The 23,915-nt window shown below is 36.1% G+C and overlaps 1 protein-coding gene across 1 annotated transcript in view; it reads right to left on the bottom strand.

Annotated features, from left to right (window-relative positions):
* Positions 1-21,339, bottom strand: part of LOC127197235 (contactin-4) — a 746,803-nt gene extending 725,464 nt beyond the window's left edge. The window contains exon 1 of the mRNA XM_051155008.1: positions 21,284-21,339. The gene's annotated coding sequence lies outside the window, so the exon portion shown is untranslated. The remainder of the gene's footprint in view (positions 1-21,283) is intronic.
* Between the last annotated feature and the right edge of the window lie 2,576 nt (positions 21,340-23,915).

Here is a 23,915-nt window from a genome sequence, read left to right as displayed (position 1 = left end):
GGACTTTTGCCTGGACATCTCAGACAAGTTAATAATACACTTTGAAGTCACTGAAGAGTAAAGAATAATAGTCTGTTGTAACGCTGCCTATTTGTTTAATATACATTTACAAGAACAATGTAACAATCAACTTCAGATTTCATAGTTAGCTTTTACTAATAAGATAATGCACATTTTAAATCTCAAATTATATTTCTATCCATGGCCCTGTCCCAGACAGAATTGTCTATGTATATAATTTGTTAAGATCATCATTTGTTGAGTACAGCAAAGAGGTAGAAGGTGACCTTATGCGACAAGTATTGACCAAAATAAAATTGGAGGCAATATATGATATTGCTTGATCAGTGCGTTTGTAGTGCTTTGGGGTCAGTTGGAGGTAAATAGCTTAATCCCTTGTAAAATTCAGTTAAATATTTCTTTACACTAGCCTGTATTCCTTCTTTGCTATTCAATGAATATGAGCAAAATCCCTGTTAGGGAGAGAATTCACAGAAGGCAAAAGAGAACATTAGGCATCACGTAGGATGAGATAGAATATGACACACTACAGACAAGTCAGGACCTCAAGGTGCAGGCATGCGGAAGACATGGGAGAGAATTCAAACTTGGGATTGCCCTTGACCAAGTAATAGAAAAAGAAGTGACCTTTTTTTCTCAAAGCAAAACAAACATATTTGGGTGCCTCTGAAACTGTTTTTAACTCATATAACTGATAGCGGCACGATCACCCCTGTACTTTAATTTTTGAGATAGCATTTCACTATACTATATCAATAGGCTTGTTTTGAGCTCATCATCCTCTGGTCTCAGGCTATCCAGTGGTAGGATTACAGCCATGTGTCACCATGCACAGCTCCAGCAACGCTTCTTTATCCACCATATTTTCCATATTTTACAAAAGGAACCTTGCCCCTTGAGTAATAGCTTCAGATTTCCCACATTCTGTTCACTATATATAACCAGTTTGAGATTACAAGCAACATCATAGTCGCATGATAAAAACTATTCATGCACATTAGTTTAGATCTGTCCAGCCATTACTTTCCATTAACTATCAGATACGATGCAGAAACAGAAGTGATGCTTTGGGTAATATTAAATAGTATATCACTTGGAATTATTTTTAAGTAACTTTAGGAAGAAGAATGTTTTTTTTTTAACTTTTTCCTCAGCAAATATACACTTTAATTTGTTCAGTTCTAAATACTGTTAAAACTTAATGCTATACAACTCTCAGTTCGTAACCCATGGAAGAGTTGGGAGAATAGGAAGGGAGGTTTCAGGATTTCCACAAGGAGAATATAAAGGCCGGTGGATCTGGGCTGAGGGCGGCCTGCATAAACTATGCACTAACCAAGGACACTGCAAGCAGAGAACCTAGATTACCTGTGCATATGTAGCCAATGCAACAGCTCATTCTTCACATGGAAAAGGAGAGGGGAGAATGGCGGACTGCATCTGACAGGAACTCAGGTGCTCAGATTTGATCACTGCCCCTTGGATCACAGAGGAAGGGGGTGCAGGCTATCTAGTTGAGACCTGATAGACTGTGGTCCGACCATGGGGGAGGAGGACATCACCTGTCAGAGGACTAGGGGAAGAACATAGGGTAGAAATGTACATGTATAGACAAGGCTCTTGATAGTCATAGAATCCTTGTGATTATTATTAGATGTCATTTTTCGTACGGCATGAATGAAGATTTGCAGATATCTTTCTTCTGCTCATATGAAGAACAGAGAACAATTCATAATTGCTCTGTGTATTACACACACCTCATATATTTTTAATGGTATGATTGTATAATGCTTGTGAGAAATTATATGTTTTCAGAACAAGAGAACTGGACTCTGAAGCCGGATCAGACCTGACAGGATTCATTCTTTCAGCATGTTGGATGCTGACATCCTACATTCTTCGTGTTCCAGCCTCAGGCACCTCAGTTGCTGTTACTCATTAGAACAGGTTAGCTCCCAGGACAGCTTCAAAGGAAGCTTCTGATGCAAATTGACCCAGCATTTCAAACTGTCCCACACAGGACTCCTATTAAGACTGGAATTTCTTAACATTTACAAACTGGACTACAAATGCTATTCCTGTCTTGTTTAACCATTTCCCCAATTTTATTTGGGCCTCTACAGAGGTACTATACACCCCCAAATCAGCCAGAAGAAACCTTAAGAGAAGGACACCCCATTTCCTCTAAGGAGGGTTGGGTAGGTTTCTGATTGCTCTCTTGGGCAACAGATGCTTATTTTCAAGGGAAGTTGGTAATAAGTTATCATTGGTCTTATTCAGAGAGAAAACGGTATTGGACTTGGGGATTTTAATTCTGATACATTGGTACAGAATTCAAACTTAAGATTATTCTCCATACCCATTACATATATTTCTATTCTAATATGAGGTATTGTATCCATATAACTCAATTAGAATACAAAGATTACTTCCAATACCTTCAAAGTGCTCTTGTAGGCTGTTTAAGATAGGTAAGTAATATAAGCTAATTGTTGGTTGATCAAATCATGGTTGTGTCAATTTCTAGTCTATTTTTACCACAAGAATATATAGCCTTGGTTTAACAGATAGATATGCTCCTATAGATAGATAAGGTAAAGTAGTTAGATAAGACCTTCAAAAGCCTCAGAGTCCCACAGAATATGGTAATTAAAAATGGTTCTAATATTTTAAAGATTCTTTGACAAGACAGGTTAACTCCTGGCCACACCCAGCGTACCTCAAGAAGATAATGAGCATCAAAAAACCTACTTAGGGAAATGGCTTCAAATTTGGCAAACCAGCCACTGGGCGAACTGACCTTGTTTCTGCCAGAGACAGAATTTTGCCTAAAAAAGGGCAAGCTTGGATGTAGGCAGAGTCAACGGCTGACCTCTACCAAGACAGCATGAGCAAGTCCTCAATAGTTCCTGCCTCACAAAAATGTCTGTCAGATATATTGGACCAGAAGGCTGAAGATGATGCTCCAACATTATAGAGAGTTTTGGGTGACTGTTCAGGCAGCAAAATGTTTCTGTCATTTTTTTTTTTTCATTTTGGAAGCTGCTAAGTTGCACTTCTGTTACACTCTGGTAATTAAGTTTTATTCCTTCTCAAGTCTCTGATGGGGTTGAAGACCAGATAGTTTAGTTTTACAATTAAGTTTAGTTGTTTAGGAGTAAAGAGGTTTTTAGATTTAGATAGATGTTTTAAGTAGAATGAAATGAGATATGATAGATATTGATTTTCATTCACAATTTTAGACTCACCAAGATAGGAAGTATGTTTTCTACAAGGTTGCCAAATATAATTAGCCAAAACATCATGAATGTAACATTTATATAATTCCTGATTGTTTTGTGGTTCTTCTTGCTATATTTAGTTTTTTTAATTTATGTGTAATAATATAAATGTGTATGTCAATAAAACAAAATAAAATCTTTAGAAAAAAATCAAAATGAACTTGCAGCATAAGGGGTAACCTGTAAAAAACCTCTACAACGTGACACTGACCTACTTCTTACTGAAAAGCTTCTGGGATTGAAAGCTGTTGTAGAAAAATAATCAGTTGTTCTTTTTTAGGATGTGACCATTGGTACAATTGCTGTCTTCTAGTGGAGAACCCCACATCCATGGATATATGGCAGCACTGACTGTATCTAATGGGTTATTAAAAAAATAGATGAAGTAAAAGCAATACGGAGTAACAGAAGACAGGTGAGATGAAGATATGATATATCATTGTATACATGTATACAATTCCCAACATAAAGAAAACTAAATATCTATGCATGCAAAAATATGTATTATGGAATGCAAAAAAAGATATAAATTTGTCACATATGATTTACCTTTATCTATGGAACCTAAAGGTTATATGGAATAAACAATTATTTCTAATCCACATATTAAGTTTGTAAATCACTTATTAGAAATAGAATTTATATGTGTTACATTAGAGACAGTAGTAGCAAGAGCCTTTAAAAAACTCTCAGTACAATATGACATAGTGTAGGGTGTATTCTTGAAATATACAGAATATCACATCATTTTAAATCTATAGATGTTAAAGCATGATGGGAAATAAACCCAAGATTACGAAGATGATAGTGATTTATAGCAGTTAATCAAAGCTAAATTACACTTCACAGGATCATATAATTGGAATCGGACACTATTTATTTAGGACTGAGTAAGGACACAGCCTGCTCACTGGAAAGGTCCTTAATAAATCTGAGTTTTATCTCATCGGTCCCCTTTAGCCCAAGTTACTCATCTTATTGCTGAAAATATACACGCAGCTGTCAAAAATTTATTATCAATCAACAATCTCTCTGCAGCTTGGACTTGCCTTGCAAAAGCTTGGCTGAAACATAGATAAATCTGTCTTTCTATGTATATGTTTATGTTCACAATACCTGTGTGAACTAAAAACAGACAGAGGCAGTGAATTAAGGCTGTGCACACAGTAACTCCTCCTAAGGTGAACAAAGGAACATGGAATCACTGTAGTAAATACCAGTCCCAGCAGGTGGTAGATTCAACAGAATTATGATTTTAATTCAAACCTGTTCCAAGCTGGGGTGTCTTTAAGCAGGGAACCTAACTCAACAGCAATTCATCTTGCTTAAGGCTTAAGCGAAAAATTTGAGTGTTATTCTTTTCTGCTATATTCTGAAAAACCTAATAATTCTAGAGTCAAAATCAGTTTTCCATGACATTGATAATTTAAGTGTGCTCTGTGGACAACCATGTAGCAATTAAGGGTATGATTACAAATGAGCATTTCTTTAATTTTCTTATTGATACATTCATAGTCCCTGTAATGGAGTGTTTTTTTTTTTTTTAATTGAGATTCCCACTTGACACATAGGAACTTGGACTTTGTTAAGTCCTTGTTTCAGTACCAAGCTATGCTAATAAACACATACCATGAAAATTTACTTCTGTGTCATCTTTAAAGTAAGCAATAGCTTTTTAAAAAGTAACTCTGGTGCTTGAGAGGTGGGTCACCAATTGAAAGCACTATCTATTCTTGTAGAGGACTCAGTTTTGCTTCCCACTGTTCATGTAGTTGTTGGCAACTATCTGTAACTCAGGTCTCAGGGGATTGGACACCTTCTCAGACCTCTGAGGGCACTAAAGCCTTGTAGTGCACAAATATGCATGCTGTAAACACATATATAATAAACGGAAGTAATCGAAAATTTGAAAACATTAATTCTGATGGCTTTTAATGAACAACACATTTTAGACTTAATAAACTCTTAGATAATGGTGAAGTGTCATAACCACCCAGTTAGCTGAGACTCCAAGTACATGATACCTAGCTGGGCTCTTATTATTTTTATATAAAAGTTGTAAATCATATTTTTGTAATAAAATCCTAACCAGGGGTATACAAAAGACAGTACCTCTGACTTTGAAAACTAGAAATGTCATGCATCATAGTACATAAAATCCCTCCTCACTGCTATATTTAGTCTTCCTTGGTAAGGGTCATCAATCAGGATACATGCCTCAACTGAGGTAACTGGGCAACTAACATACATTCTGGAAAAAAATAACGTTGTCCACTGGTGGTGGGCTTATAGTATACAGTAACCAAGAAAGAGTGCTGACGATGCTATAATTTAAAGCAGAAGAGATCATTGGAGAAAATAATTTACTAGATGCATAAGTAAAAATCAATCACTGGATTGTTTGCCCAACATTACAGCCTGCCATGATAAGACCATGGTTTGAGTATATGGTTATTTGAAAAGAAATGCCTGTAGATTTAAGTATGTGAAAACCTTGTGCCCTGATGATGGCACTGTTTAGGGGTGTTATAGATCCTTTTGTTGGTGAAGCCTTGTTGGAGAAGGTATTTCACTGGGTATGGGCTTTGAGGATTTATAAATTCATACCATTAGCTATTTTTCCTCCACCCCTCTCTGTCTTCCCTGTAGTGACCATCCAGCTTTCCTGTTCCTACCTACCACCATGCCATGCCTTCCCCACCGTGATGTATACACTATCACTCTGGAAGCCTAAGCCAAAATAAACCTTTGCTTCTTTAATTTGCTTTTGGCTATGGTATCAAGTCTAAGCAACAGAAATGTAATGGAGCTCCTAGTTTCTAGCTTGTGGTGCTATTTGGTTTAGGGGACAGAGTTTTACTTATGAAATTAAGTCACTAGTGGTGGGCCTCTGAAAGCTACACATGACCCTGGTACAAGCTGTATCATCTGGTATTTGGTTTGTGGGCAAGGAAAACACTCCACATCACACTCTTTTTTAAAAAAAATTTTATTAATTTATTCTTGTTACATCTCAATGGTTATCCCATCCCTTGTATCCTCCCATTCTTCACTCCCTCCCATTTTCCCCTTACTCCCCTCCTCTGTGACTGTTCCTGAGGGGGATTTCCTCCCCCGTATATGCTCATAGTGGAGAGTGGGGTATGACTTTCACACGAACTCTGGTGCCTCATATTTGACCATGTCCCCTGGAGGGGGAGACCTGGTGGCACTCAGAGGAAGGATAGCAGGTTACCAAGAAGAGACTTGATGATTTTTATGAGCACATCACACTCTTAATACAATGGACAGAACTGTTCCATCTCCCTCCCCATTTTCCAGCATGATGAATTTGAATCCCTCTGCACCTATGGGCTATAATGGATCTTTCCCCTATTCAGTTCTCTCCCTTGGGTATTTAGACACAGCAATGCAAGAGCAACTAATCCATAGATTCACTAAATACCTACAGAACTGTATGCAAGGGAGTTCTAAACTCTCTTTGTACCACAAATCAACTGGACATGTTTCACAATGGAACTTCTTACTGAGATACAGAGACTAAATTATTCCTGAAGGAGTCTGCCCAAGAGTCATGTGAATACAGAGTGAGTAAGGCCAATGGGCTCATAATAAATTGTCAGATGAGTTAATGATACATTGGAGATTGTAAAAGAGAGCAGGAGGCACAGTAGAGAATATTAAGGTTAAGATAAGCAGAAGAAAAGGAGTGAAACAAACAAGGGATGGATGGAAAAAAGAAATGTGGGATGGATAGATGGATGCACAAGGTGGTACAAGCGAGCAAACACATAGTTCAGAAAAGCAGAGCTCCTGACACAGATACAGCTATTCATCCACCCATGCGGTTTCTGTAAGATACTTCACACATTTCCAGTAAACTAACTGAGTTAGTTTAAGAAGGATTTTCTTTGTCATAATTAGTATTTCTTTTTTAAATATTTATTTATTTATTCTTGTTACATCTCTATGATTATCCCATTCCTTGTATCCTCCCATTCTTCCATCCCTCCCATTTTCCCCTTATTCCCCTCCCCTATGACAGTTCCTGAGGGGGACTTCCTCCCCCTGTATATGTTCATAGGGTATCAAGTCTCTTCTTGGTATTTCTTGGACAACACACATGTCAGATGTAGCCATGACAGTGTACATTGTCACATATTCTGATAAAGAGCACATAGAACTCAGTACCACAATTGTGTAGCTGATTGTGTGAATCTTTGGGCAACCTAGGAAAATATCTCTAACTTTGTACATTTCTGTACTTTTCCTCTGGAAAACGAAAACAAAAGCAAAAATCCTAGCAACCAAACAAACAAACAAAAAACCAAGCAAAGTTCTATGGCCATGCTTGACTTGCAAGTTAGAAATTAGCAGAAATGCTTAAGCAAGATGGGGGACAGGCATACTGGGCATAATTAAAGAATGCTCCTAAGCATTTGCAGGCTTGAGGGGTATTAAAGTCATCTCTGGCAACTTTAAATAGCTACTACAAATTCAAAGGCTGTCCAAGTCCTGACACAGCAGGGTTTATCCTTTGGGAGGTTATGACTCACTTACTCTCTCAACTACTGGATGCAAGCTGACACAGTGTATCCTCAAGATAGTCCCTGCTGCTAATGTTCCTATTTCTATCTTGGAGCCTTTTAATTTGCATATTCCCCAAAGGACTATGTCTGCTTGTCAAGTGGGATTCTCACCTCACTTGGAGCTCCCAGCTCTTTCATGAGGAAGAGCATGCTGGCAAGAATAGCCAGCATGCCACAGAAACCCATGTAAGCAATCAACAGCTTACTTTCAGCCAAGTGTAATTTTTTCTTACAGCCTCAACCAAAAGCAAAATAGCATAAACGCCTCTTGCTAATATCACGTTCTCATACACAAGAGCTCTGTTAGCCCTCCTAACAGATGAGAGTTTGGGGAGCTTCAACAACCCTCCAGCAGGTGTCTTTCTTAACATCTGTTAACATTACCTCCTCTTCACCTCACTCAGTGCAAGAGCCTCAAGTTTCTGTTCAAAAGCAGGAATAGAAGCAATAATTTGCCATGCTACCCCTAGAACACAGGTGGAAGTGGCTGGGAATCCTGACTCCACTGGAGAGTGACAAGAAAGATAGAGAGGCTTATGTAAGCAATCTCAAGTTTACATTCTTAAACAGAAATGTGAAGAAATGTTAGAATCTATGTTTGGGCTTGGCCATAAGTGCTAAAGAAGAACTGATTATAGGAATCAGAAAAGTGTTTGTTAAGCCAATAGCACTCAGCACATGTAACTTATAAATGCCACTATTCCTTAAGGATTGTTTCAGCTTTTCTTTTAAAAAGCACTATTTTAATGTGAAAAATAATGATTTTTAGCATTGTAGGATAAAGTGTCATGTGAACACATATCTCACCTTTAATATAAAATAATGAAATAAAACAAATATAGTATGAATATAGTAACAACATGTTTGGGAGGTGAGGGATTTATTTATTTTTAATTTTTACATATACATTTATATTATTCCACATATATACAATAAACTACCTGTAGCAAGAAGAACCATGACGTAATCAGGAATTATATAAATGTTACATTCTTAGTGTTTTGGCTATTTGTATTTGACAGCCTTAAAGAACACATCTTTCCTATCTTGGTGCGTCTAAAATTCTGAATGTAAATCAATTGGGGTTCAAAAAAAGAAGGGGGAATATAAAAATACATAGGGAATATAGAACAAAAAGTAGAATAGTGAATGTATTCCTCAACATAATGCCTCATTTGTCACTCACAAGGTCATTTTTAATTCACTGGTATAGAATTGTGTATATAGATGCAAAATAAGTTTAATTCTAGATACAGTGGTATAAAATTAAAATGTAAGATTATTTTTCACAAGCCAAGCATGGTGGCACAGGCCTTTAATCCCAGTACTCAGGAGGCAGAGGCAGGCAGAGAGACCCTGTCTTGAAACAGTCCGAAGAAGAAGAAGAAGAAGAAGAAGAAGAAGAAGAAGAAGAAGAAGAAGAAGAAGAAGAAGAAGAAGAAGAATATTCTTCACACACATTATGAATATATTTCTACTTTAATATGAGGTATTTTACCCATATAACTCAATCATAATACAATGTTTATTTGCAATACTTTGAAAGTGCTATTGCAGGCTGTTTAGGATAAATAAGTTATACAAGTTCATTGTTAGTTGATCAAACCATGGTCATATCAATTGCTAGTCTACTTTTATCACAAGAATATACTTCTTAATTGAGGCAGATAGATATGATTCTATAGAAAGATAAGGTAGGATAGTTAGATAAGGTCTTCAAAAACCTCAGAGATGAGAGATTTAAATCTGTTACTTATTAGGAAATATTATCTATGTCAGTTATAGGCACCTTCTATACAATAAATCTCAAGAATCAAGTCATACATCTAAACTATGTGCCCTTGGACCAACATCCCTCAATTCTGCCACCTCCTGTTCTTTCCTCATTCTGATCTCATGAGCTCAACTTTTCTAGACTTCCCAAACAAGAGAGATAATTTGCTTCTATATATGTTACTAGATGGTCTCTATGTCTGTTGCACACATAAAGATTAGTTAGTCCTTTAGTGCTGGAAATGTCACTGTTGCTCTTCCCTAAAGAGGAAAACATTTTGTGGAGGTAAAAAGTTTATTCTCTATACACTGTGTGCCAAGACTTTTATGCTATTCTTGGGAACTGTGAGACAAAGAACCATTTCTAAACCTGTTTCCTCTACAATGTAATGGCAATCTTGGCAGGGATGGAACCTAGGGTACATTTTATGTATAATGCTCTGTGAGTTTAATCTTTCCAGCTTACTCATTAAACAAACAATCTCATATTCGTAAGTGGAATTGTATTGTGCAGTTTGCTAGTTATGCAATTAGCACAATTTGATCTTAAGCAATCATTTGTAGTATAGGAAAAGTCAATAAAAGGATTTATCATAGACATCATTGCTACAGCACGGTACTACTGTGCTATGGAGCAATCAAGAGCATAAGCAGGGCCATTTTCATTCCAGGCTATCTTAGATGCTGGAGAACTAGGTTACTTAGGAGTTAGAGTTAGGCTTTGTGGTAACAATCCAGAACATAATGGCTTCAAACATTAAAATTTTATGCTTCACACAAAGACTGGTGCTACTTGGTCTGTTCTCATTTCTTCTTTGAATTTTCTTGTCATTGTGTTGTTGCTGTTTTCTTTTTGTTATCCTACTTCTCTGCTAATGAAATATTTATACAGTGCCTGTTTAAGTTCAATTTGTAATCATCAATTAGGTATTGACTGATGGCTTTTTCATTTCTAGGGATTTCATGAACACAGAATTAAAGGAGAGGAATTAAGAAGGATGTAGGTATTTGGTGAGTGATAGTTTTACAAGTGTCTTGAAGAAAGAAATACCCCCAGAATTACATTCTACATCATCTTTATTTAAGCACACTTGCCACGTCTTCGTCTTTGGCTCATAAGCTGTGCTTTCAGCAATTGCTTGCCTATTTTGTTCAAATTATTAAGAGTAGATCTACCTGTGTGCAGCCTTCGATGCTCCTTTTCTCTCACTGCCATCAAGTCCTTACTGGGAGTTTTTGTTTACCCACTATTCTCCTCCCTGCAGAGAACAGGTGAAGATTACTCAACACCTAGGTCCAGGCATCAGCTCTTTAAGCTGTGTTTTTTCAAGCTCTTAAGGAGTCTGCTGGAAACAACTCATGCTCTGCCATTACCAGCATACTTAATCTTGCCTTAGCATGAGACACAGCATCCAGAAGCTTTGAAGGTAGCTGTAATTACAGCTTCCTTGTAAAATTTTCTTTCTCCTAGTAAGGATCTAGTTAGCATTCCTCTAATCTCTAATCTTTTATTTCAAAGGGAGGTGAAAAGGTAAAAGAAGCAGGACCACTTATCTAGAGAATATTGAGTCCTTGACCTTTGAGGCAAGTGCATATATATATACACACACACACATACACACACATATACATTTATATTATTCCACATATATACAATAAACTACCTATAGCAAGAAGAACCATGACACAATCAGGAATTATATAAATGTTACATTTTGTCCCACTCTTATTTCATCCTTTTCAGATAAAGTTAGCAGCTGTTGAATTTCATTGCACCAATACCCAGGCTGAAGCTTCTGAAATTTCTCTAGCTTGCTTCTGGTTGTTTGCTTCATTGTTCTCAGTTCATATTTTAGTTCAACAGTACTGCATCTGAGAGCTTATTCCATTTTCCATTTACCTGTTTCCACTGGGCAACATCATCCAATCCTTACAGGCAGGTAAAATCAAAGCCATGCTAGTGCTGTCAGGATAGGTGGCCCATTCCTCGCTTCGGCTCTATCCAAATGGCTAGGTAAATACATTAAATTTAATGCAACTTTTTCTTTCCTTCCCACTATTTTATTTTATAGACTCTAATTAGATAATTTCTTTCTTCCCTTCGCTTTCTCCAAAACCTCCCAACTACCCCTCCCTGTTTTTTTTTTTTTTTTCAAATTCATGGTCCCTATTTACATTATTTGTTGTTACATTTATATAGAATTATTCCTAGATACATAAGTACAACCTGGGAAGTATGCACAAAGTTAGTTGTTTGGATGTTCTTAGCCTATTTGTTATTAGATATCTATTGGTGGACTTTTTCTGTGGGAGACTCCCCTCAAATTTTCTTTGTTCCTCTGTGTGGTGGAGGCCTCCGGGCCCTACTGCTATTCAAGGTAGCACATCGACTGTTGTCCTTCCTTAAAACTTAATGATCAAAACAGTCACTACCTCCCAGTATTAATTATATCAATGAGTATAACTTCACAATGTTCAAATAGTTATTGTGATGTTGAGGGTTTTCATTAATTTTATGATTTATTTATTTTATTACTCTTTTTGTGTTGAAGATTAAATTCAGGAGGCTGTGAATGCTGGCCTAACACTTTACCAATGAGCACAAACTTAATCATTTTGATTATGTTAATTAAGGTGTACTTTAAAAAAAGAATTGCAGTGTATATTTCATGATTTAATGAAATATACATTCCTCCATTTTACATGAAATGAATTAGAAGGTTTGTAAAAGATTATTTGGAAATTTTAATAAGCTGGATATATTTTAGTTTACATGTGACAAGGTATAATGCATCTTGCTTTGTTTTTCTATATGTAGAAATCAGTAACATAAGATTATTTGAAAACCTATCTTAGAACAATCAACATTGATTTTACGTTGCTATCACCTCTTGAAAACTATCAAACAGCAAACCCAACCTCATTCAACTCCAGGCTCAATAAAATATGATATTTCTTTACTGGAAATGGTGTAATAACACATCTTTTAAAGTAATATCACCAAAGAATTCTGTGGGAAATAATAAAAATATTCAATATCAAAATGTTGATGAGGTTGTAGGACCTTTCCTGAAATATCCTATCTAGGCTAGCTTAGTTTAGAGAACAGAATGCATTTATTTAAGGCACAAGCTATGGTTTCTTATGGTACAGATGGACAATTTGTACCCTGCTTTTGTTTAGCAGTTTTTACAATATGGCCCCAAACCTTCTTGAAATCAAAGCAGAAAGAAACGAAGAATTATTATTCTTGCTTTTCCTTTACTAGTTTATAAGGAAAGATGTGCTAGAAAAGCATAGTAAAAAATGCAATTTGAAAACCTTTTCTAGTGCATTAGAAGCTTGATGTTCAGAACTTATAGTTTTCAAAGCAGGATAACTTACCTGATGTAGATCAGCAAACATAAAAATAAAACGTAGCCCCAAAATCGCACATTCCCTTCTGAAGGGAGGAAAGCAACTCATGCACTTTGTAAGACTTAGGAAGTTTAGAAAATCATACATGATCCACAATGCCCAGTCTCCAGGTTAGCAATAGCGGCTGGGAAAAGGGCCTATCGCTGAGTCATACTGGGGACTTAGAGAGATATGCACATGCAGCTCTTTTGAATCATCACACATATTGTGGTAGTCTTTTAATTGATGGAGCTGCCTCTGAGATAATTGTGCTCTTGTAACTGCGCCCCCACCATGCTCCTGCAGGTAATACTAATAACTGTGTTGGTTCACTTAGCTAACTTTGAGTAGATTCATTATGTTGGTATGTCTTTGGTTGCCTACTAGGGTAAACAGACAGTTGTTCATATCTTCCCAGTGAAAGTTACATGACAACAGAACTAGATTAATTTGACTCATTCGTTTATTTATAGTGCTGGGTATAAAACCTAGGTCCCCATGCATGTTGGGATAGTGTTCTAACACTTAATTACACCCTCATCCCAAGGACAGTTTTAAAAAGATGTTTTATATGATGAAATAAAACAAAACTGTGCAGAAACTATCATAAAAGAACTGTGACATCCAAGATGTGACATCACATCTGAGCAGTGATTTTGAGTATGTGTCATAATAAAAGGACATATAATAAATGGACACATCATAAACACACAAAAATAATTATTACTGAACTTCACAAGAAACTAAATATAGAGAGCTACAAAAGACATTAATGAATCCATAATTAAATGGATAATGGTTGAAATGGGAAGAAAACCAAAAAGAAATTCTAAAAAACTAGAATTCTTAAATATTCATTTAATGATTTAGACAAGTGGAAGCTTTGTGTAAACGTTCAGTGATTTCACAAATGCTATGGCCTTCCTTTATTTTCTGGTATGTGCTTAAACAATTATTGCTTTATTTTTCTTTTCTTTTTTTAAATTTTTTATTAATTTATTCTTCTTATATCTCAATGGTTATCTCATCCCTTGTATCCTCCCATTCTTCCCTCCCTCCCATTTTCCCATTATTCCCCTCCCCTATGACTTTGAATGAGGGGGATTACCTCCCCCTGTATATGTTCATAGGGTATCAAGTCTCTTCTTGGTAACCTGCTGTCCTTCCTCTGAGTGTCACAGGTCTCCTCCTACTTTGGAGTCAAAACATTGTAGTTTCTTAATGGAATTTGTCCAAAGACATCATGAGTTGATTTTCAAAAAGAAACTATTAGATTTATTCCCAATCTCCAAAGTTTTCTCACTGTGAAAAGATATTCTCTGATATGATTTATCAGCTTTGGTATGTAGTATGGCACATTAAAAAAACTCTACTGTTGTTATGAGAAAACTTGTAGTGCTTGGTCAATAGTAGAAGAAACATTGGTGAGGAAATAATTAAGGCATTGGAAGATCTGAAGTACTTACCTTCTATACAAATTGAACATGTAAAATAATTATTCTACAAAATACATTAGTATTATTAATGACAGGATTATTGATTAAAATATAACTTATCATATATGCAGAAAATGGCAACAGAAAAATAGTGTGAGGTTCTCAATATTAAAAGTGAAGATGTTCTCAGACTGAAGTTAGAGTACATATATATATGCATTCATACATATATATACATACACATATATGTACATACATACATGTATACACACATATATACATATATGTATACATATAATATATACACATACATATATATTTCAATATGTCATAAAAAGAACTAGATCTTTTCAAAAACAAGTGTGTATAGGTGTGTGGGTTTATTTTTGAGTCTTCAATTAGATTCCATCGATCAGCCAGCCTATTACTATATCAATACCATGCCATTTTTATTACTGTTGCTCTGTAGTACAGCTTGTGATTTGGGATAGAGATACATCTGGAAAAACTTTTATTGTACAGGATTGTTTTAGCTATTATGGGTTTTTTGTTTCCCAGCTATATCACTCCTGTGCATTTACTGGAAAGATGCTCCACCATACAACAAGGACATTTGCTCAACTACATTCATAGCAGCTTTATTTGTAATAGCCAGAATCTGGAAACAACCTAGATGTGCCTCAACCAAAGAACAAATAAAGAAATTGTGGTATATTTACACAATGGCATACTACACAGCCATTAAGAACAAGAAATTCTTGAATTTTTGCAGGCAAATTGATGGAACTAGAAATGATCATTCTAAGTGAGGTGACCCAGACCAGATTGACACATGTGGTATATACTCAGTTATAAGTGGGTATTAGCCCAACATAGACGTCCTCTGAGAGACTCCGCCCAGTAGGGGAACAGATGCTGGGACTTGTAGCTAGATTCTGAGCAAAGTATTGAGCATGGCGGATGGAGGGGGTGGGGAGTAGGCAGGTAGAAAGTCCCAGAAAGTTTAAGAGTCCCACAAGGAGACCATCAAGACAAGTGGATCTGGACCCAGGAAGTCTGCATAAACTGTTACACCAATCAAGGACTATGCATGCAGTGAACCTCAATACCCTGTTTAGATATAGCCAATGGACAGCTCATTCTTCATGGTTGTCAAGGAATGGGGCTCCCCCAGACATCAACTCTGATGCCCCAGATTCAATCACCTCTCCTTGTTTGGGAGGTGCTGTGGGCATACAGAGGATGAGACCTGATAGCCTGTGTCCTATGGTGAGGGAGGAGGACCCATTCTCTCAGAGGTCTAGTGCAGGGAAACAGGGTGTAAGAGGGAGGAGCATGGGAATGCAAAGATACAAGTGAGGGGATACAACCAAGATGGAATATGAAGAAATTATAATAAACGTTTAAAATTTTTAAAAAAGAAAAAGAAATAGGCCTCCAATCATACAGAGAAAAAAATGTTAAAAGCAAAAAGAACAAAAAGGTGTCATACAGGAGAACAACAGATGTTGGACAAACAACATTTCTCATTTTCCGTACCAACAAAGGCTAGGGCAAAATGCAGCAATATCTTCAATGTATTGAGGAAAAAAAGTAATATCTGTCATATAGAAATTCTAAAAATATTTTAACATTATTCAAAAATAGTGGTAAGGTTTGCATTCAACTATAAACAGTATAGAAAGTTTACTCTTAATACACCCACGGAAATAAATGATTAATGTGTATTTTGAACAAAAACACCTGAACTCAAAGGAAATGGATTAGTACAAGCAATTAAAAATAATCTTATACTTTTTTTCTTACCCCCTTTCTCTCTTCCTCTGTCACTGTCCCTCTCTCTTCCTCTGTCTCTGTCCCTCTCTCTCTCTCTCTCTCTCCCTGGGGTACCCCTCCCCACTTTCCTTCTCCCCTCGGCTCATTTAATAAACGTCTCTTTATCTAAAAAAAAAAATAATCTTATAAATACATAGGAAAACGAATGTAATTTAAACATTCACTACATTGTGTTATAATAACAATCATTAACTGGAAGAAAACATTGAACAAAAAAGCTATTTATTCAATGATAACTTAGAGCTTTGAGGAGCTGTATAGCTCAGTTTTTAGGTCATATTAGTAAACACTGTTAAATAGGGCTCTATTAAGATGAAATTTTTATGAGGCTTATTGTCCTGGCTAGTTTATTTCACTTTGACACAAACTAGGGATATCTGAGAAGAGGGAAACTCGGTTGAGAAAATGCCTTCATAAGATTTGACTGTAGAGCATATTCTTAATTAGTGATTAATGGAAGAGGACCCAGCCCATTTTTGGTGGTGGCCTCCCTAGGCTGGTGGTTCTGGGCCTGTAAGAAAGCAGGCTGAGCAGGTCATGGTAACCAAGCCACTACACAACATTCCTCCTTGACCTCTTCATCATCTCCAGCGTTTGGGTTCTGGCCCTGTTTGAATTCCTGCCCTGACGTCCTGGGATAATGAACAGAGTACAGAAGTATAGCAGGATAAATCCTTTCTTCCTCACCTCGTTTTTGGCCATGTGTTTCATCACAGCAAAAGAAAACCTTACTGAGACATCTACCAAAACTAGAAATAAAGAGAAAATTCCAAAATAATCTAAATAGTGTTTCTGGTGGTTTGAGTAAGAAATACCCTTCATAGTCTCTGGCATACGAACAGTTGGTTCCCCAATCGTGGATCTGTGTGGATGTTGGTGAACCTTTGGGAGAAATTACAAAGCATTCCTGGAGAAAGTACCCAGCTCAGGTGGGTGGAGGCCTGGTGGTAGACGGAGGTATTTGACTGTTTATATACTGACCCCTCTTCTTGTTTGCTCTCCCTGATTTATGTTCCTGGTTCAGATTTTGAGCACTCAGTGCCCTGCTGTGGCCACCAAGCCTGTTTCATGCAGCCATGCCTCTCTTCTATAATTAATCTCACCTATCTGAAATTGTAAGCCAAACTAAACTTTTTATTTAAGTTGCTTTTGGACATTGTGCTTTATCACAGTAACAGAAAAGTCACTAATACAGTGCTTAAAGAATACTCAGTCATTCCAAAGGAAAGCAGAGACACATGGAGAAACAAAAATACTCATCAAAGAAAGAACAATCCCTTCTTTCACGGATTAAAATGAGAACAACCAAATGCAACTCCCCTCTTAAAAAGAACAAAAGACCAAAAGGATACAGCTTCATGCTACTGAAAAGAAAACTTGCTGGAATGAATTATCAGATGTTGCAAACAAAATAAAACATCAATGACAGACTGAGGTAAAGTTAAGTAAAGAAATTCAACATCATAGTATCAAATAAATTACAAGTGGGAAAGAAACTGGGGCCTAGGAGATGGATCAGCAATTGAACACATGATTCTCAGTGAAGGAGACCCATATTCAGATCCCAGTACCAAGTTAAAGAATCGAGCCTCAGGAAAAGCGTGAAATTACAGTTCTAGGGTTTTGATACCTTCTGCTGCCCTATGTGTCGGCACACACATATGTATGCATACACACACACACACATTGACACACACACACATAAGCAAAAACAATTCTTTTTAAAAGTTAGAATTATTGAGAAGTGACGAATCACACAGTAATGAAGACAGATCAATTCCACATATTGATAGATAGCTGCTGTCCACTCATGGTAATTGGAAAACCTGGTTACGTGCCAGGTAAGTTCATAGCACTGTAAAACCATAGCTCTGTTTATCATTACATTCTGTCGCTTTTTAATAACATAATCACATTATTTTAATTTTACATGTATGTTTTCATTTCTTCCAAGGAACTTCAAATTCAACACTCCAGAGAAATAGGTATTTTACTTCTCATGGCGCCATCAAGTCTATTAGATATTCTAGTATATTGACTTCCTGAAGATTGCTGTAGAGAAAACAAAGGATCCTTTGCTCCTGATATTCTTTCAATGAAACATAACATAATCTTTTCCATTACACTTAAGAAAAAGTATATAGCAGAAACTGGACCAATTTACAAAATCCATCTAGACATTTTTACATGATTATTATGAACAGTTTCTACACCTTATTTTTACTATTGTAATATGCATATCATATATATATTGGAATATAGTACTTTATGCCATCAAACTAGGATTTTTTATCTGAATTTCCAAAGACAAAGGGGGTTTTTAAAAGCTCTTTACAATGTTACTGAAATAAAAAAAAAAAAAAAAACCATAACCAATAACACAGATAAACAAGAGAATTGCACATCATCAGGTAATGGGTTATTTTCTTATTGGCAGTGGCCTGAAATGTATTCAGTAGCATAAGCACAGAAACACAAGGCCATAGGGATGTGTTTTCTGAGTTCTAACATTTCTCTCATGGTATGTTAATGCATCTCTCAGCACAGGTAATGTTACTTCTACTAGGGAAGGTTCTGCCAGCTATGAAGAGAAACACAGAGAGAATACAAATTCTGCTCCTTGTTAAATATTTCTCTACTATATCAAAAGTCCCTTGAAGGCTGATTGAATTCATTAAGAGCTAGCAGAAATTCTCATCATTCTTTTCTTTCTGGCCAAGATGCCAGTAAGAGAAAAGCCGACAGTGCATCAGCTGAACTGCCAAGAAGCTAATGTTATAGCCTAATATTTACAACCAAATAACACTAATTATAAAAAAGTGTCAATTACACAAGGCCTGGCATCACAGCAAGTATTTGACATTCCAAACTTACAAAATCAGTTTAGGAAACTGAGGCTAGAAGCAGCATCTGATAAAGTAATTGAACCATCAACATGTCTCTCTTAACCTTTTTCTATGAAAGGGATTGGAGCACAGTCATGTCAGAACACTCAGGAAGCTAGTCTGCATTGCTTTCAAGGAGTCTACCGAGTTTATGATATATCTCCTGTATCATGATAGCTGAAAATGAAACTTCTCTACCTGAAACACATTTCCACATGTCCATACTGAAATGATCATCTGCCATAAAACTCACCATTTAGAAACAACTTGTTGACCATTAGTATATCTCCAAGGTTGTGTAATGTTTACAACTATCTACTTCAGAACATTTCCACTCGTACCAAACAGAAACCTTGTCATAACAAAAAGCCATGCCCTTCTGAGTCCCACTGTTTCCTAGAAACCACTAAATAACTGCATTTATCTAAACCAGTCTAGAGAGGTGAATGTAAGCTTCTTCCGTGTCTCTGGGTTCTGAATAGCCTCGATCTGCAATCTTAATAAAGCAAGCTGACATTACGCCTATGAGCAATATTGCCACCTCAGTTTGTTTTTTAGGATGGGAAAACTGGCATCAGAGACTGAAGCTATCTACTCAAGTATTGAAGCAAGAATTCAATTGCAGCACTGTGAATACAAGACTACAATGAGTTTGTCCTTAGTTGGCGGATGACTAAATTGTCCATTCAGCAATTACTCTGCTGATCTTGGTTTCAGCACAGACACTTAGAAGGTGCGGTAAGAATTCATACACCATCTACCTATGATTCTGTACAATATGTGAATGCTGACTGCAGGTGTTAGATAAAAAATTGTATAGAGAACAAAGAATAAAACCCAGATGATAGGCATGTAGAGATATAGAGCAGGAATGCACACAAAGCACAAAGTCATTCTGAATTTTTTTTTTCAGATAAGTTAGAAAATGCCCTTTAATATGAAAACCCTTATTTCTAAACATTGCTGTGGTGGTTTGAATAGGCATGTCCCTCATAGACTCATGTGTTTGAATGCTTGGCCCATAGGGAGTGGCATTATTAGGAGGTGTGGCCTTGTGGAGTAGGTGTAGCCTTTGAAGGAAGTATGTCACTGGTGGGGGTAGAGGGCTTTAAGAACTCAGGCTAGGGTTGAGTGGCTCAGTATCTCCTGCTGCCTGTGGGTAAGATGTAGAACTCTCAGCTGCTTTTCTAACACCATGTCCACCTGAATACTGCCATGTTTCCTTCCATGACAATAGTGGGCTAAACCTTGAACCATAAGCCAGCCTAATTAAATGCTTTATTAGAATTGCCTTAATCATGGTGTCTCTTCCCATCAACAGAAACTCTAAGACAGTTGGTAAACAATTCAACTTTTTCTTTGTGGAAGTAAAACCTTAAATCATATAATTTCGTATCTAGAGAGTGGGCTTGTCAAGCAATTCTGCAATCAGCAGGTTACTAATACTTACCAGAGGCTAAGAACAAGGAAGGACTCTTTAAGTCCTGTTAGACACCATGGCATAACAGATATACTTTAGTTTGGATGTGTTACCTATAGAACTATAGGTTTGATTTCTCCTTCAGGAACTAAAAATAATTTGATTTTTTAAGATATACTTTTCGTCAAAGAAAAATGCAAGCACTATAAACACTGAGTTGTATTATTGTATATGATTTATCATATAAAATACATCCTTCTGGACATAAGCATTTTTAGAATTTAATGTTTTATTCTGCTGCTAAAGTGATCTTGTTTTGGAAAACTATTGGGGAAACAGGCAAAGAAATGTACTTTATTACAAACACTTTTTTCACAATTTAAGATATTAGTATTTTTGAACTGCCAATGTAATTTGAGTACCAAAAGTCTACCTCAAGTATTCTCTCCAGAGAAACAGGAATTGTCTCTGTTGCACAGATTCAGCATTAATTTATGTAACTTCTCTAACTAAATTAACTACAACATTTATAAAAGCAAGTAAAAGGAGTTCATGGCATAACTTGGAAAGGCTGGCTCTCTGTGTTTCCATAGAAACTAAGCAAAGTGAAGCACAGATAAGGAAAGCCTCCCTTGTGGGAGCTTACCTTTCAGGGCAGCTCGGAGAGCCACATGTTGTGGAATTACCATGTGTCAATAATCCTACAATAAAAACAGAATATACAAATTAGCACACTGTTCAACACAGGCTCATACACAGCTCACACTTATTATATTAACCCTTCTAAAATTAAATTAGGAGGAAATGAAAATTAGATACGGTGGGTTTGAGCTGCCAGATTTTACCCTCTGCTGTGTGTTAATAAACAAATGTCTTGACCTGTCAGTTCAGGACCTTTCCCATGCCAGGGAATAGCTTTAGAAGTTGGTAGAATTTTATATTTTGTGGTATTTGGATTCAAATGAAATAATTATTGTACAAGAAAGTGCATTACACAGCTTTAAAAGTAATAAAACTCAAGCACTAAGATATGTCTTTTCTGGGGTTTTATCAGTTTGTTTTAGGTAAATGAGTAGATAAAATATTGAGATAAGAAAAATTAAACAAATTTTCTTCATTTAAGTATCACAAGTCTTATCTCAAAATCTCCAAGATAAACTTTAATTGAAAAGGGGGACTTATCACAGATTGGTAAATTCTTGAACAACTCATTTTATTCCTATCTCTCAAGGAACTAAACCAATACATATGCTTGTGTGCTTTTATACCCTAATGTAGTTTCTACCCGACACAACCACTCCTAAGTAATTTTGTTATTTCATTAATTATAAATATTATACACATTTATACACTATATTATACATATAATGTTATTTTCTATAAAGAGAGCTTAGTCACTCACTTAAACATATCTTTAAGTGTTTAAATGTTAAGGGAGAAACTTTTCTACAGTGACTAATTCCAGTAGAGCTGATTGTAGCAAGCCAGAGAGAACTCATTCTTGTATCTGGATTCTCCTAGAACCAGATCAGCTTTAGATACTTGGAACCAACTGTACAATCAGACAGTATTTACATAGAGGTGGAAGTATAACATAGAAAGAAACATAGATATCTACAGTCCACTCAATCAACTAATAATCTGACTACAATTTAACAAATTAGTTTACAACTTAGCTAATTGTATGTGTGGTCTCAAGCTACATTTAATGAAGCTGCATAGATTGTTGTTGTTGTTGTTGTTGCTGTTTTTGTTTTGTGGTGAACTTACTACAGGTTCTCAATTTCAATCTGTGTCCTTCTACAAAACATTATTTAGCACAGTGCATTCTGACTTATATTTAGGTACATTGTAATTAATTGGAATTAAAATAATGCATTGTATTGCACTGTATTGATTACCTATAACTACATTATCGCTTAAGTGTATACATTCTCCAAAAGTTTGCAAAACCCATATGTTTATACTCAGAAAGCAAAGATCAAAGCCCTGTTCCTGATACTTTTAATATGTGCAGTGTTAAAATTTTCCTTACCCTTTCTTACATATTTCAAATTACAACATTCCACATTATGCCAAATATAACAAAATGCTACTTATGGAATAGAAAAAAGACTCCTATATTTATGTTAGATGAATCACAAGTACACCACCATCTGTTTTATTTGAATATGGTCAGTCACTAGCTGTATGAGTTGACTATAAAAATTCAGCATATAATTTAAATGTGATTCAATCTTCTTACGTGAAGGATACACTCTAGTGACACTAAACTACTACACTGTTTATGGCTTCAAAACCAATAGTGCCTACTTGAATTATCAATCAATAATAGCAGCATCAATTATAATCTCAAAATCCTTACAGTATTGGTCAATTTTTAATAATGTTAACAGAGACATGTCACATTTACATATATACATGCACATATTTACATATATATTTATATATGGTCATAGAACCCAAATCAAAGTGGAGATTATATTTACCCCCTCTGCTAAACATAAGTATTTACAAAGTTAAATATGTTTATATTAAGTTGTATTTTATTTGAGATGCCCAACTTCTTGAATAAGTTGTTAGCGTGATATAGTGATTCAATTATTTACTAGATATGTGATCTTCCTCCAATTCTTTAATTGATAAAACCCTCAACTTTATCTATTCATGAGAGATAGTAACGTAATATACCCCAAAGGAATTGCTTAAGGGCTATGGATGGAGCACAGATGAAGTGCAGTTACCGTTTATGCAAAAGTTCTAGGGTTGAAACCCAAAGTGTAGAAGCCTGAGTATAGTAGTATATGGTTCTAATACAGGCTCTTGGGAAGTGAAAACAGGAGGATGAGAAGCTCAAAGACATCTTTAAGCTAGAGAGTGTGCTGAGGTCACCCTGGGAAACGTGAGACCCTTTTTGAAAATAAAGCAACAGCAAATCAGTATTGTTTTAATTCTCAATTCAATTATTAACTAGTAATAGGCAAGTTAGGCATACAGTGGATGGGCACTAGTCTATTAGACACTAGAAGTGGTGGCCATGCTAGTAACAATTTATTCGTAGCACCATGAATGATAAACTTGACCCACCAAGTGCTAAGTGGGAACCTCAAAGAACCTGCTTTAAAATACTTGCCTGCGATATAAAATATGATCAGCTTCCTTTGAACTTTGTAATCTCTTGTCTAGGCCAAGGTAACTTGCTTCTGTGCTGTGTGGCCTCACACACAAGAGAACAGCTTCATATGATTAGTTAGCTACAACTTAGCAAAGAATAGAAT

The sequence above is a fragment of the Acomys russatus genome, chromosome 13 (genome assembly GCF_903995435.1).
Source record: "Acomys russatus chromosome 13, mAcoRus1.1, whole genome shotgun sequence".
Lineage (NCBI taxonomy): Eukaryota > Metazoa > Chordata > Mammalia > Rodentia > Muridae > Acomys > Acomys russatus.
The sequence above is the reverse complement of the archived record's forward strand: the minus strand, read 5'-3'. Positions and strand labels throughout refer to the sequence as shown.